This window comes from Perca fluviatilis, chromosome 16, assembly GCF_010015445.1.
Source record: "Perca fluviatilis chromosome 16, GENO_Pfluv_1.0, whole genome shotgun sequence".
NCBI classification, from domain to species: domain Eukaryota; kingdom Metazoa; phylum Chordata; class Actinopteri; order Perciformes; family Percidae; genus Perca; species Perca fluviatilis.
The window spans coordinates 25,737,107-25,754,744 of NC_053127.1; positions in this window are offsets into that span (position 1 = coordinate 25,737,107).

Below are 17,638 nucleotides of genomic sequence, written 5' to 3' on the forward strand. Positions count from 1 at the left end.
TGTCTTTCTCTGCCCCTCTCTTTACAGCTGACTTTTCCTTTCAAATAACTGGACTGGACAATGTTAGTATTTTCTTTTATTTTTATTTTCAAAGATTTCATCTCTCTGAAAAGTTGGTTTCTTTATTGTTGGTTTCTGATTATAAGATTTTCAAAACCTTTGTTATTCAAGTAATTTCAATATCTTCCTTAGTCTGTATTTGTTGTGTTAATCCCTATCATTTGGTTCTCTGCTTTTATAGTGTCTCAAATACTAGGAGTGTATTTGACTGTCAAGTCATCTTTTTCTACACGGCAAACTAGATTGTCATCTTTATGCTTGTTCATAATGTAAATTGCTTTTCTGTAACAAACTTAACCTGGTGTCCCTTACCATGTGAGGTCTGTAACAATTTAACCAGGCTGTAGCACCACTCCTTTTTCTGGCCAACTATGGAACAATTGACTGTTTACTGTTCTCATTAGTGATCTGCTACGCTCCAGTCATTATTCCAGCTGACACGGCAGTGTACCCTTTGGGTGAGCCTGATTCATTTTCATGCGTGAGCCCAATCATTAATTCAACCAGCAGACATGGCCTACAGCTTTAGAGAAGACAGAATAGTGGGTACTTAATGCTGCCTTTCAGCAACCTCAGAGGCCCGTAATTAAGAACTTCCAAGCAGGACAGATACACATGGAGTGGCATTCTAACTCTCAGTTAAAATCGCTGGTAAAATCTCAAGTTGTTTCATATTATGGCCATGATATCAAAGTCTGCCCACGTTATGAAAAGGCTTAAATTGGACATTCTGGTATTCAGTGAATATCGACGGCCGATGCGTTCAAAATAATTGATCAATCATCCTCAGCATATAATGATTAACACATCCACAGCTTTGATGCTCAAACTTCACTATTCAACTGCAGACCAAGCACGCACCACCATCCTCCAGAAGGAGCTGCATCGCACTCAACCACCTCCTTGTATCAGCTATTTTCAGCTGCGCGTGTCTAACCAAACCAACTGTCACAAAAGTGGAAGAAATGGTCTGGACTCCCATAACTGCTCTGAATGCTCCAAGTGCTTTTGACATTTTGTATCAGAAAACAATCTAAATCTACTCAGACAGAGGATTTGAGTCACACATCCACACACTGAGAGAGCATATGTTGTCCTCTTCAGTGACATGCGTTGTTGATATATCATCATCCTTTATGTGTGGCCAATTGGACAAGCTCACAGTAATCTCACAGGTACACAAGTGGTACCTTCAAAGTTATACTAGTTTTGAATTGAAGAAAAAAAAAAAGTGACATGAAAACATGAGTAAGACAAGGTTGCAAATGACAGAATACTATTTTCAAGGTTATACAGGAGAACACAGACAAAGATGCTGAAGGCAAAGCCACTCTCTATACATTCCAAGTGTCCATTATTTTCAGTGTTATGCCATTATCTATAAATTAAATACATGAAATAGGATCAAAGGAAATACTGGTTTCTATACCATATGTGAGCTGGCATTCTTATCACCTGTGTTCTAATAGCATTTAAAAAGGAAAAAAATAATTCTGAAATGCTTCCTTCAAAAACCTTTGTACTTAAAGGTCCCATGACATGGTGCTCTTTGGATGCTTTTATATAGGCCTTAGTGGTCCCCTAATACTATATCTGAAGTCTCTTTCCCGAAATTCAGCCTTGGAGCAGAATTACAGCCACTAGAGCCAGTCCCACAATGAGCTTTACTTAGGATGTGCCATTTCTGTGTCTCTAGCTATTAAGGAGGAGAGAGGGCGGGGCAAGGTGGAGGGTGCTGGTGTGGCCTTGACCAACTGCCACTTTTCTCGTTTGAAAGCCATGATGTCTCTCTCTCTCTCTCTCATGGGTGGGCCAAATTCTCTGGGTGGGTAAAGCAGAGAAAGGGGAGGTAACCTTGCTTGTTATGACCTCATAAGGAGCAAGATTCCAGAACGGCTCATCTGAGCTTTCATTTTCTCAAAGGCAGAGCAGGATACTCGGCTCAGTTTTACCTATCACCGTTGTTTTTTTTTTTTTTTTTTTGTTTGATTCATTTCCTTATATGCTTCTTCACTTGTTTTATGCCATTCCACCGTTGTTGATTGACTATTTTTACACCACTTACAGTTACTCCTTTGTCCTTCCCTTGTCACTCTTTTTTTTTAACTCTTCGATTTTCTTTATCTTTGTTCTCTGTCCCCTTCAAATTACCTCCAACTTCCTTATATTTCTTCTGTCTTGTTGCTTCTCTTCTCTAATGTTTACCTTTTGTTATTCACATTTCTCTATACACGCGGGTTGTTTGTCTCCAAGCCTCTCCCACCCTCTTCTTATTGTAATAATTGTAATGTTTTGCTCCTGCTCCCTTTTTTAAATTCTTCTCTCTTTTCTATTTTGTTTCCTCCTGGTTTTTTCTTCACTTTGTATCTTTCCCCTTTGCCTTTTACTCTTGTTATTCTCTACTCCAGCCTCTCCTCTCCTTTTGTGTTTCTCTGCTCCTCTCTTGTCCTGTCCACTCTTATTCTTTCTTTCTTTCTTCCTCTTATTCCTGCTTCCATTTTTTTAAATTGCACTGCTGTTAATTCTCACTTGGTGGCCGGGGGGGGGGGAGCGTTTAGGGTTTTTTTTTTAAAGGGCTTTGCAAACGGAAGGTGCTTACTCTACATCGCCTTTACTTTCCTTTCTTCACTGTGAATTTGTATTGTTGTTCATATTATGGATCTTGTTTTGGTGTGTAAGTTTGTGTTCCTGTTTGTCTTATGTCTGTGTCATCTTCTTCTCACTTTCTCTCTAGTGGTCCTGACTCTCTGTCAAAACTTGATCTGTGTTTACTAATCTGTCCTTTCTTTGAAATATTGTTCTGTCTCTGTCCTGGTGTGTTATGGTCTGTATGTCATTTGGTCCATTTCCCTGTCTGCAAGTTATCTGCTGTTTTCTCACATTTCACTGTGTGGTTGTCTTTTCTGTTGTCTGGGGTTATGTCGTTGGATCGTGTCTTCTCACCTTGTATCTCTCCTCTGTATGTGCTGTGCCTGTTCCTGTATTTTTTTCTGTTTCCTTTGTTGGTCTTCTGTGTCTGCTGTCTTTTGTTCATTCTTGTCCTCCATGTCCTTGTCATTCCTCTCATGTGTGTGTGCTGTTTTTTTCTCTATGCTGTCTGTTGTTGTTTATCAGTAGGGTCTGGTCCTCTTCTTGGTCTCTGTCTCTGGGGTTGTCATGCTCCTTAGTTGGTGTGTGTGTCCTTCCATCCTTCTTCCTGTTCTACTGTCATTTGTGTACTGTCCTTGTTGTCATTCTGTGTAAGTGTTGTGTGTTCATGCCTGTCTCTGTTTCTCTCTCTCTCTCTCTCTCTGTATTCTCTCTCTTTCTCTCTATATGTATATGTGTGTATATATATATATATATATAATAAAACCACTTTAAACTGTTCTCATTAACTGTATTATCAGATATTGTATATTTAAATGCAATGCCCTCACCTTAATCCATCTAAGCGTGTGACAAAATTTAACTACTTTTACAGGCACTGATAATGTGACACCTGCTACTGTTGATATTACAATTAAATTTAATGGAAAACTATTGACAAACCATACAAAAGTTGACTAAAACAATTGGATGATTTGGCCTTTTTGAGTTTTGAAGCAATGATTGAGCTGTCAACTGGAATACAGTCAGCCAACTAACTTAATAAAATCTCGAGTCAAGAAAAAAAAGCAGCAGCCGTCACAAACAATCCCACAGACCTTTGGCACCCTGTAGCTTTACCGATAGCAATACTTTGCTTTCCAAAGCATGCTAAAGGAGAACACATACACACACACACAAAATACAGCTATTCATTAAACAATTTCCTCCATCATCATTTCAAGTTAAACTAACAATTCAGCCAACAGCACCAGTTTGCTTCAGGGTCTTAGCCCTACAAGCATAACAGTGGATGTCTGACAACATAACAGCAGATAATAGCCTACATTTCTGTTGAAGCTTCCCACAATGTCTGGAGGGGAGGTGAGCATAACAGCTGTGGTGCCGGCTAACAAGCCTGTAAGTAATTGGTGGCAGTGCTGTGGAACAATCCATACACACAACAGCAAACAATCAGACCAGATAAGCAGAATCTGTTTGTCCTTTCTATGCTTTCCGGTCATAAAGCAAACTTTAATTCAGAGCCATAAGAGATGTCTAATATGATCCACTCAGCCTCTACCCACTTTCCATTTCTATGGACCCATTTCCACATTATTATTATTCCCTGCAGCATGATGAATTGAAGGTGGTTTAGTAACTCTGACATTTGATCACTTACTCTTAATCATGTAGTGCATGCATCTTTATATATATATAAAAAGAATTTAAAAACTTAAGTTCACAAAGTTGCATCAGGTTTTCCATAACAAATATGAATGACGGGGTCCCCGATAGCTCAGTTGGTGGAGCGGGCGCCCATACGTAGAGGTTTACTCCTCGACGCAGCGGGCTCGGGGTTCGACTCCGACCTGCGGCCCCTTGCTGCATGTCGTTCCCCCCTTTCATGTCTTCTGCTGTCCTATCAAAATAAAGGCTGAAAATGCCCAACAAATAATCAAGGTATGGTTTAACAATATAGTAATTTATGTCCTTTCTACATTATGCATATAACTCAGATTTCAAGATCAATTTTGAACCTTTCGGGTTGTCATATTTGTGGCTCCTTGTATTAGTTGCCAAACCTATACAGATGTTGCTGCAAAAGCAGGTCTTCCTGTAGACCTGACGCTGCCATTATGAGCAGTTTGGCAAGCCCTCTATAAGGCTGTGATTTGCCTGTAATGTTGAGTCCCTCCAAAATGTCAGATAAATGTTAAAGCCTGATTAATTCTTCTGATACTCACTCATAGTTTTACCGTTTTATTTCCCATGAAGGTACTGCTATATTGTTATTTCTTTTGTTAAATATGTTACTTTATTTTATCTTATTCTATTGTTCTATTTTATAGTTGCTTCTGGATATAGGCATTAAAGAATTTCACTAGATGTTGTACTCTGTATGATTGCGTATGTGACAAATTACTTTTATTGTATTTTAATTTATAGATACTGATTTAAAAAGAACTAGCATAATGACTTAAACTGTGGCAATGCTAAATCCAGAATAACAAAAGGCAAGTGGACCATATTTACACATCATATCTGAGGTTTTGGAAAGCAGGAAAGGAGGACAAAGAGACATTCTGTTGTACAAAAATGTCTAATTTGTAGAAGGGTAGAGCACAAAGAGGCCTCATCAACGACCTGCTGAATGTCTTTTTGTTACCTTTTTTATGTATTAAGGGAATGCCAACTTAATATGCATGTCATTTTCTAAAAATGTCCTGCTTCACACACAATGTCACATTTTCACACCTGCTAGTTACCAAGTACAGCTGCAGTCTGGTGACTGATTGGCTCACAAGGCACAAGAATACATTATGTGCCCTGCTGTAGGACACTTGTTGAGATAATTTTGCCTATTTACTTTCAAGAACCACATTTTCCAAATATTCCAGGGATTTGAAATAGTACATTTCACTCAAAGTTTATTTGCACTGAATACATAGACAATTAGCTAGTCAAGCTGACCATGGGTACTTTTAAATTCCCTTAATAATAAGGCACAGTTAATTTTGCCAGCACAACCTTGTTTTTGCGGGGGGGTTTTGTCTCTTACCCAGAATGTTTTGTGGACATGTGTACCCTATGTAAATATAGGTCTTTGTCTATATATGTCTATGGAAATGACCATAGACACTCAAAATGGTTTTTTTTTGCTGAAAGACAAACTTTCCTGCTCTCCCTGTCTACAAAATTGTCCATGATACTGTTAAAAGGACTGAGAGAAAATATTTCCAACAAATTAAGTTGTTTTAAGGTTGTTGTTTTGTTTATAAATTAGACCTACAGTTAACATAGATCCAACAAATAAAATGTAAAAAAGCTGTGGAGTAACATACTTGAGTTGAGTCTGTCATTTGTCCCGTTATACAACTGCAGTGGTGTTGTCAGAGCTGTCTGATCGGCTGCACGGTCCAATCACTAACAGATTACTAATAAAGGATGTGTCCAGTAAAAGACATCTGTGGGGCTGGTCTTATGTATCCTCCTTCATTTCTCCTCAGGGATCCCTCCTCAGTCCTCGCAGCAGAAATAATATAATATATATATCATGTTCTTCATGATGGCAGACCAGAACGATATTTGGGTCAAGCAAGGAACGTCAAGATTTTTGTAGAATACCTAAATCCTGTCTGGCAATATAAGGGCTTTGAACTAGGATACATTTAGCGAAACTAGACGGACTCAGACTGTCTTAGTCTGTTAAATGTATTATGCTGTGTAGTACCACCTGTAAGTAGAATGCAATTAAATTAAGTTAAGCACTGCTCGAGGTTTAAATTTGCAAGCGTTACCTAAATTTGGTTCTAATCGCATAATGCATTCAGGATATATGACAGATACTGTCAAATTTAAGAGTGTATGAATTTGACAACCAATTACAGAAACACATTAAGAAAAATGTATATAGAGTACAGGTACTTTTGGTGCATTAAAATGTATAACATATCAAATTTGGTGAAGATTAATGGACAGTAAATAGTGGTATAGTACATATATAGTGGAGTAGGCTCGTATCCAAAAATCATTCTTTTCAAAACTGGTTCTTTTGTGTGTATATACACATATACATACACACATATTCAGAAGTGACAAGCACCAACTTCAAGCTAATCCTCTCCTTTTGTTTTCCTCCAGGTTACATGCCTTCCTACAAATATTGAACCAAACAGCATTGTATTGCAGAGCGAGGGAATGTTAATGACTGAAGTGTATTTGTCAATCAAGCCTAATTCTGGTTTGTACATGGCTTTACATATCCTCCCCATGGGAGTATCATGCCGGGGCATGCATTCTGTGTATTTGCACAGTGTAAGGCTGTGTGCTCTCACTGGTGGGGATATGTCTGTCACAGCCTCTCTCGAGGCTATATTCAGGAGGCCATCTGTTTATTTTGTCCTGACATTACCTCTGTTTACAATACCTTTGAGGCCCATATTTTCTGGAAAGGTATTAAATGACTTTTGGATAAAGTAGCATTTGCCTGTTACTTGTTATTTTAACATAGAGAATTGTTGTGCATCCTTTTATCCTGCTCGTGTTACATGTGAAAGGTGTGTCCTATTTATTTCAGATAATTGCTTTATGCTCTACAGATCTATGGTACAGTGTGTGGAGGGGGTCAGTCCGTTTTGTGGATTGGAGGTCCCAAAGAATCGACAGGTTTAACAAAACCAATTCCCCCACGATGCCTTCCTTGTCTTTCCCTCTTTCTGTAGCCCACATGTCATGTTGTGATTGTGTGCATTGTCATCACCATCCCACTCATCCTACTGTTGTCACATCAACAGACTCAGACTTGCAGATTTCCAGCGTAATTATGACAAAACAATAAAAAGGGACATAAAATGTGCCAAATATTTCATTAAACAAAAACTAATTATTTTTTATCAAAAGGCTGTCTTTCAATGTGGAATCTGGCAGGTGGGGGAACCTCACCATGGAAGTTTCTTCCTAATTTAAATTATCTATCCACTACACAGCACTTAAAGAAAACTCCTTTTTAAAGCTAGTTCACCTGTTACTCTGACTATTTCCTTCTTCCAGAAACAGTGGTGAAGAACACCAGGAGAAATTGCCAGGAGTTGAGTTATCATTAAAACAAAATAACGACTGGTGTGTTAATTGCATGCCAAATTTATCAGAGCACACAAGGCTTGCCTCTGAAGTTACCATATGACCGGTGGCAAACAAGCATTTAAAAGGCCAGATTTTAAACGGAGGGCATTAAACCAGGGCTACATCCACTTCCAGCAAACTTTACGGAGAACAATGAGGCCAAACCAATATCACCGATCTGTTTTAACAGAATACTCTCGGTCTAGCTTACAAAAATACCAGATCTGCAGCATATTACTGAGCCTGTTTGTAACCGGTAGGCTACCGACAACATGATCTTCGCCTGTTCAATAGACTTTGCCAAATAGTATGCAACATGTCAACTCACCACAGACAATGGCCTTGTTCATGGACTCACGGTGGTGCACTGTTGAGAGTGAATTGGGGAAATACTGAAATGGATATTTGGCGTTATTTTAAATGTAAAGGAAACACTGATGTATGATGGTGCCAATTAGATTAATTTACTTATTTATTCCGGCCCACTTTAACCCCTGTCTACGAGGGTGCATTGCAATCCTTACTTGGCTGCACCTGAAGCTAAGATTGTGATAAGCAGACACAAATGCGGATCTCGTATGCTTCAATTACCTTCTGAGCCATTCATTACTTTTAAGGGAAAGTCACAGTGTCAAACACAGCATTTGGGTTCTTTTTCTTATTATTATCATTATTATTGTTGCTGTACCTTGTAACAAATGTGAATCACTATTTTCAGCAGATTCCATCGTACTCAGGCTTGTAAATAGTCAAACTTGGCTTCTTGTAAAAGGGAACACATTACTGCAGTCACACAGATAGTCATTATGTAACCCAAGTGGTTATCTTGAATTTAAAATGGATGATGTCCCTACTCTTAAAAGACCTCTATTAGCCTGCCAAAAAGTGCAAAGATTGCCAAAGATGATGGAAAATGAATATCAAGTGCAATATATCTTTCTTGTCTGACTAGTGATATGGCAATCCCGGGTGGAAAATTAATTTGATTTCCACTACAGCCTGACATTGTAAGATGAGCAGCAGTAGCACTTTCTGAATTTTCTGCCAGTACTGATCATCACAGTGTCAAGAGTTCCCAGATTTTGAATATACTGTATTTTCATATTTTTGTCTCAGCTCGGTTTGTTTTATTCCATATAGTGTCAGCTCATTTTTTAGTTTGGGCTATCAACAGTACTGCAGGTTAATGTGATGATATTATTGTGTTTGAGTTAAAAACACTATAATATTTTAGCTTTTCTCCAGGATGTCCATATAGTAGGGTCATTGATTTGGAGTGAATGAAATCCTGCAGGCTTTACAAGGATTGTGAAAGACCAAAGAATTTTACACAACAAATGCACATGGCACTATGTTTAAGAAAAGACTTACAACCTGAACAGCCTAACCACAATGTAACCGTATGGAAAGTTTGTTTGTGCTTAACACTGACCAAGTATCAATAAACCTGAGAAATGAGATTGCCATTTCACTCTGTGGCAGAGAACACGAGGAGTCTATGAGGAGTGGTTCATTTAATGACGCCAACAAGCTGTTATAAATTACACAATCTGCCTAAAGCTACAGCTTTTAACAGAAGTATGTGAAGGCAACAAATACAGTATCTGCCAATTATCAATTAATTTGGGAAAAACTCACCTGTTGCACAGCTCCAATAAATTCCAACAATGGAGCTGTCGGATGCTGCACTAAATTTGTTTAACCAGCACTGAAAATATAGATATCTTTCTTTTTCTCTCCCTTATTCATATCGTGAAAAACTCAAATGGACGGGTTTCTCTTCTCACACTCCTTGCATTGCTTGACACAATACAGAGGTCGACAAATCGATGTTCTCTGATGTAGCTAATTAATGACCTGTCAATCACACAAAGAAGGCAACACGCAGGCTAGACTAACAATCCATATTTAGAGAACTCCTTCTCAATGACGAAACAAGAGGCAACTGCACAAAATCACGTTTCGGGACTAATGATGATAAAGATAAATTAAAACACAAATGTTGTTTTTGAGCGGTTAACAAATTCATATACTGTATGTGTATATACATATATATATATAGTACAGTACACTTTATGGAGAATTAGAGAATTATACCAATAGTATTATATCAATTCACAGCTGTGTGTGAGATAACTTTGTCATTACCTCACACATTACAATATTGCACTATTATGCTACTTGCACACAGGTACCTTTATATTTAATATTATACATATTTTATTTTGTTATACAGTATATACTGTGTATGTAGGTTGGAAATGTTATTCTACACTTGTATATATTGTACATATACATTCTTTTTCATCCCACTAAAGTGTAGGCTACGTCTACATCAGAGGAAGAGATTACTATATTTACCAGACAGAGAATGCTGCAAATTCACAATGTAATTACAAAATATTACAATGACAATGTGGAGTAATCAGACATTAGCCTCATGGACTCATGGCAGTGCGCTACCCACCCTGACCATTATGAGAGCTAATCAGCACATATCTGCATTAATCAACCACCAGAACCGGACCGTGTGTGTGCGTATGTGTGTGTGTGTGTGTGTGTGTGTGTGTGTGTGTGTGTGCAGAGAGAGAGAGAGAGAGAGAGAGAGAGAGAGACGGTGTTGTCTCGTGTCGTATGATCGTTAACAAATTAAACATTTCAGCAGAGGTGTTCATTTCCATACAGGTTTAGTGGCTTGACTGTTAACGGTGAAGTATGGATTTGATTCGCGGGGTATTTTGGCGACAGTAATGTTATTAGTGTTGTAAGTTAGCAGTAGACTTAATTAACCCGACCCAGGGTGAGTCTGACGAAAACTGATGTTTCTGCCAGGTTCAACTCTGAGATTTTCTCGCTGTGAAGGAATAATCTCTGAGACTACGTTATAGCAAGGCAGGCAAGGCAAGGCAGCTTTATTTGTATAGCACATTTCAGCAACAGGGCAATTCAAAGTGCTTTACATAAAACATTAAAGAGCAGTTAGAAAACAATTTAAAACAATTTAAAAACATTAATAAACAAATTAAAACAAGAATAAAATTGATAGTGCAGTATAAGAATAAAAGTTACAGTGCAGTATAAGAAATTAAAGTAAATAAAATAATTATTTAAAGAAAAGCAACATCAAAAAGATAGGTCTTTAGCTTAGATTTAAAAGAACTGAGAGTTGCAGCGGACCTGCAAGGAAAAGAGTCGTCCCCCCCCCCTCCCCCACGTTGTTGTAAAGCGTTCTGCATGTGGCGTCTGCATGTGATGTGTAGGTTACCTTCCGAACACGGACACACATAGGTCTCGCTGCCACTTGTTGTAGCTGGTTGTGCTTTGCATGTGTGGGATTCTGAAACGTCCTTAAATTCGGGAATTGTCGTTTGTTTATTCAAAGTCAAAGACAGTCCAAAGTAGGCCTAGTGCAACTTTGCACATTTATGTCACATTTTAACTGCCAAAGCTCCGCTGTTCTATGTCTCTGGTCCTCAGGGTAAGTGGCCAGCGGCAAGAGCAGGAAAAGCCAATGTGTGCTTCTTTTACCTATATATTTAATGACGATATCATTTGCATTCCTAATCCATGCAACGTCAAAATTGCCAGTGCACTTACTCGTGCCCGTAGCAACACACCTGTCAAGTTTGAAATCCATCGGACGAACGGTTCGAGAGATATGCGCATAATTATTATCTATAAATTGCAGGAACGTCTTTCTGTGTGTGTGTGTGTGTGTGTGTGTGTGTTTATGTCATTGTAACTTGCTGCTTGTATAAGAGTAATTTCCCAATTTGGGAGTAATAAAGACCGACTATCTATCTATCTATCTATCTATCTACAGTTGAAAAAGAACGGCAAAAGCAACATTAGTTTCATTACTGTTCACTGAACAGACCCCTTATAGCCGTGATTCATGCTAGTGAAACTTTTTATTGCAATGGCTCACCCCCTCATCTGGTTTATTCAACTGAAGAACCTCAGTCATTTTAACCTGGTTATCTGGAACCACTTGGATATGCCATCTGTATTAGTGGGGTAACGGCCTAAAGGAATATAGCTTATCACAGTTTCAAGAGTCTTGTGCATGCTACAGTAGAATGATTGTGGGTGGTCATGCCACCAATTAAGGTAAATCATGAGTCTGCAATCGATGTGGTTGTTGCATCATGTCTCTACTAGCATTTTTTTCTACCAGTTCCAAGTCCATCATAAATAATTCACATCTTAATTATAATTTCAGTTACATTTTCACGTCAGCTATGTAGCTTATCAATAGTATACTGAAGTCATAGAAAGCAATGTGCATTTGTGTGACACTGGTACGGAGTGACAGAGAGAGGGATGACTAAAATAATTAAATTCCATTTTCAGCCAGCGCCTTAATAACTGTGCATATTACTGGGGAACAAGTGTGCTGCTCCGAGGCAGGCTGGAATGCATGATGAAAGAGACAATTAGTACTTACACAATAAGAGGGAAACCTATCAGTAAACCCAAAAGAGCAAAGACAGATTTTCGTCATTAGAGGTTAGCAAATTAAATCAATCCTTTAGACCAGTCCCTCTGAGCCCCTCAGAACCCAGCTCTCAATCAACAGACAATATCTAAAGGTCTAATCATGCCAGTTCCATAGCCTGCAGTCAGGAAGAGCCACTCCATTCACATGGTTTTAAAACTGCATCTGTGACACTAGATTCCCCAGGGCGTGCTCTCCACAGATGCTGCTGCCAGACTAGCTTTGTCGTCTACTTTCCCTACTTGGAAGGAAGAGATATGCAAAGAAAAAAAGAACAGCCTTCTTTATATCTTTGACAGCTCATTACCACGGAAACAACCCTGGCATCACTGGCCAGCACCCCTCACTGGAGGAAACAGACAATAAAAAAGCGTGTTGAGAAGAAATGAGTGCAGTATTACATACACTAGTTGCACCGTTAATTAAAAGATGCTTAGCTGCAGAGAGTGGAGGTCTGCTATATTTTGGGCACCATCAGCTTCCAGTAGTGTCGCATTAACACTCAAAAACGGTAAAGAGCGAAACCAGGTGCCAGAAAGTGCCTGACATAATAGATAAACATAACACATTTGGCATGTGCAGCATCACTTTGTGGGTCCTATCGTGGTTTGCCGCATTCACCATTTAAAATGTGTTTTCTCTTTGTTAAGAAAAGGAAATAATCTGTGTGGCCGGGCTGGCTCAGTGGCAGAGCAGGTGCACATGTACTGAGAGGTTTATGCCTTGACGCAGAGGTCCAGGGTTTGAATCTGAACTGTGACATTTTCCTGCATGTCTTTCCCCTCTATCTCCCCTTTCTCACCAAGCTGTTAAATTATCTTTTTAAAAAAAAAGAAAAAAAAAAAGGAAATAAACTAACAAGGGAACAGGGTAGGCAGGTGGGAAAGTCTTAACTGGATTCAGTCCTTGCATAGTGAGAGCATAGGCTTTATACATACGCAAGGAACTTTAACCTTGACTGTATCCGGCCAAACAATGTAAAATATGCTTAATTATCCATGTTGAAGTCAAGCCAATAAGTACAGTAAGAATCTGCAAAAACAACTGCAATCCTTTCTGTTTGTGGTAAACTGCCATGAATTATTTTAGAATAAAGACAATCAATAAAGGCAATGTTGCTCACAATTTTCATGTGTTCTCAAAATGGGACAGGTGACAAGGATGAACCCACCAGGAAAACTACAGTATATAGCATGTTGAGACAGTTGAATTGTTTAAGGTTGACTCCCTTCTGAGTTGACTAGAGTTACAGTATCTCACAAAAGTGAGTACACCCCTCACATTTTAGTAAATATTTCATTATATCTTTTAATGGGACAACACTGAAGAAATGACACTTTGCTACTAAGTATTAAGTTTACAGCTTGTATAACAGTGTAAATGTGCAGTCCCCTCAAAATAACTCAACATACAGCCATTAATGTCTAAACCGCTGGCAACAAAAGTCAGTACATCCCTATGTTAAATTCCCATAGAGGCAGGCAGATTTTTATTTTTAAAGGCCAGTTATTTCATGGATCCAGGATACTATGCATCCTGATAAAGTTCCCTTGGCCTTTGGAATTAAAATAGCCCCACAACATCACATGCCCTTCACCATACCTAGAGATTGGCATGGGGTACTTTCCATAAAATCATCTCTCTATCATCTCTTTATCAGGATGCATAGTATCCAGGATACTATGCATCCTGATACAGTTCCCTTGGTCTTTGGAATTCAAATAGCCCCACATCATCACATACCCTTCACCATACCTAGAGATTGCCATGGTTTTATGTCAGTTAGCCTAATAGCTAGTTTGATTTGATTTGAGAGATGATTTTATGGAAAGTACCCCATGCCATTCTCTAGGTATGGTGAAGGGCATGTGATGATGTGGGGCTATTTTAATTCCAAAGGTCAAGGGAACTTTATCAGGATGCATAGTATCCTGGATCCATGAAATAACTGGCCTTTAAAAATAAAAATCTGTAGTTTCAAAGGGCTCTATAGTTTTTTGGGCTGCATGTATGTAGAGATACAGATACAGTACAAGTTAAGACTCATCCTGCTTAACAACTAAATTGACTCCATTAACATTCTAGGAGATTGACGATGGAGATGTTACTGGCCTGACTGAGAAGTGTCGACTTGATACGACAAACTTTAATAAAGTTATTTTAAAGCAAACATTGAAAGACCTGCAAAGAATTTTTGTTTGTCAGTTGACAGAATCCATCTAGACTTCAGAAAACAATCCTATCTGCTAGTTTTGGAAGGTCAGTTTTCTAAGACCCAAACACACAAATATACTCTCCACAGGTTTAAGTTTAAACCATGGGTGTACTGTTTGTTTTGTTCAGTTAAGTGGAATTTTTTATTGTTCCACCACGTTAAAAATCAGGCAAACTGGGACTTTACAGCATGGGTGAAATATGCGCAACTGACACAGCAAATCAATATTTCGATGCTGCGTGGATTTACACTGGCCATATAGAACAACATAAAGACACAAAAACATAGGAAAACAGGGTTCAGGCCAAAAAAAACAGCGGCCACCCTTTAAGATTCCTGCAGATTTTTAGATCATTAGGTGATTATATTCAGTGGGGTGGTTTTATTTAATAAGATATAAAAATACAATTATTACGACAAATGACACTTACATTCTAATCAAGTCTAACAACAGATTTAGTTTACTGAACTCCATTCCACTAAAGCATCTATATGTAACATTTAAATGTTTCTGAAACTGTAATTTTATATCTGATGATCATAAATGAGACTAACAGTGAAAAGAACGCTATTTCTATATAGTTTTTAAAGAATGCCTTCGCACAGGTCAGATTTTCCCCGCGAAGTCACGGCTCTAGAGAGCACACATTCTGATGGGTCACAGATTTCTTTGTAACACCTGAAAAGCCTGCGTTGGTGTATCCAGCCAGGTACAAGGTAGCAGGCCTAATTGTATTCTAAATGCAATTTAGAAGTTACCTGTTGTAGTTATGGCTGATACTGGGGCAGGGCCATCACAGAAAAGAAGGAAATTAAACAAAGAACAACTAAAAGCTAAAGTGAAAGACAATGGGCGAAACCTGATTCAATCTCAGTCAGGTTTTCAACAGATTGTAAATGATTCAAAACCCACCCCAAATTGGACTTCAGGTATGTAATATGTCTATTTCATTCATAAAATAACTTTAGACTGCACGATGTGGTTGTACGTCAGTAGCCGACATTAAATTACGTCCCTCTTCCATTTAGCACGGATGTTTTATTCCTTTTAGTCTGTGTTTGGGTTGGCCTACTCTTTTCTTTTCCCTTGTCCCCCTGTACTTGTGTAAAGCTTCCTTGGGTTTCATGAAATGCGCTATATTATAGGGCTGCCACCTCTTAGTCGATTAGTCGACTAATCTGTCGTTTTGGTCTTAGTCGGCTAAGATTTCTTTAGTTTGTAAGTCATTTTTTATGCTTATTCATGCTTAATTACTCATTTCCAAGAAACTTATTATTATTATGGTAAACACAAGATTTAAAGTGGTGCTTTTGCAGGATTAATTGTGGAGAAACTCAGTTTTACAGATGGTTAATTAACTACATTTATATTGTGCTTTTCTAGTCTTAACCACCTCTCAAAGCGCACAGCTCTGTCAATTAAATCAACTAATCGATTAGTCGACAAAATCGTATAAGTGTTAGTCGACTGAGAATTTCTTTAGTCGAGGACAGCCCTACTATATTAATATAAGTTATTATTACGTTGGTTGCTACAACAATCTCTTAATGCTTTGGCTCGTGAGACAGTGACAGTGATACCTGGTTTAGCTTACGATACATCCAAAGTAGACTAAGTTACCGTATGCAACAATTGAAATGCAACAATGCATCTGTAACGTATTCTCCTATTGCAAATGAATGATTTTCTGTCTAAGCAACACATCCATCGCAACTATGGCCTCCCGGTCGGTAATGCTAACTCAGTAATCTATAGTGGGCAATAAAGCAGTAAAGAAAGGACCTTTACGACAGCATGTGTGGTAAAAACACTTCCACTTTTGTCCAAAGCGGCCGCTAGAATCAACACAAACTGAAAGTTACATAAAGCCACTTTAAAGTCCTTGCGGAAATAACCAAGACATTTTTATGTTGTTGACTTAGCATCCACAATGTGGGCCAATGTGGCTGCTGGAGGATTACAAGTTGACTCGGGGGGAAAAAAAACTGATCCATCTAGTTCACAAATGCATATTTATGTAAATGCATATGTTATCGTATCTATATGTAAATCTGTTTACTGTATGCAAACATTGCAATGTTTTGTAACTGAGTATATGCAAAATAATTCTGGATGCATATGACACATCACATGAACTTTTGTAATTGCTGTGATTAGAAGATTAGAAGATAACAGATTGTCTGCTCTGTATTGATTGCAAAATGCTCCTCACAAACATTTCCCAATCATGTGGTATTGTTTAACTGATGCCCTGTTAATACAAGTCACAAAGGAAGAGGTTTAGGGAATTAGAAGTGCACTTGCAAACAACTTTGGCGTAGTTCAACTCATTGGTTCTCATCTCAGCCCACTCTATACCACAGAGCTGATCAAAACATGAATCTGATTCTTCAATCAGAGTTTGAGACAGTAATCAAGCATCAGAGATACACTAAAGATATTGTATGTGAGTCTGTTTACCAGCATCTCTTCCTTTAAACTCCTTCAATTTTTGAGTTTTGTGTTTAATGTGTATGATGATTTAAAATGTATTTGTCCACTTGCCTCTTTGCTTGCTGCGGTTTATTTCTCGCTGCCTAATTACGTGCCAAATCTCTCATCTTCATGTCAGGGCGCATTCACAGCATCAAAAGGGGATCCGGCGATTTTCCGCAAGGTTGTGCGGCGATGAAAGTGTCACGGAAATGGACAATTTGTGTGACTTCCTGTTGTGTTCTATAACCTCCCAATGTAGCACAAGTAGACTTTATATTTCACAATTATTGTTTTCCATCAGATCATTTATAGATCTCCACATTTCCGACCGCACTTGAAGGCTGCTTTATTTCATAGAGAGAAAGAGAGAAAGAGAAAAGACGGTACACAAACTCCTAGGCAGTTCAGTGCTTGTGTTCCCTTTTTTTAGCCTCTTAGTGTTTGAAACCTTTCTTGTGGCAGCGATAGAGGCAGTGACGTTTCCCGTTTACTGTACGGGACTCTCACACCGCCTCAAAATGGACTGACAAGTTTGATTGCTGGTTACAGGATTGGCGTTTATCCAAAAGTTGAATCTGTCAACTTTTCGCCACAGGCTGCTGCGGTTTTCTTTCGGCTCCCCCTGCATCACCCACCGCCGCAGCCTAAACACACTACTCCTATTAAAAATGAATGGGCACCGTCTGACGGCCAACAC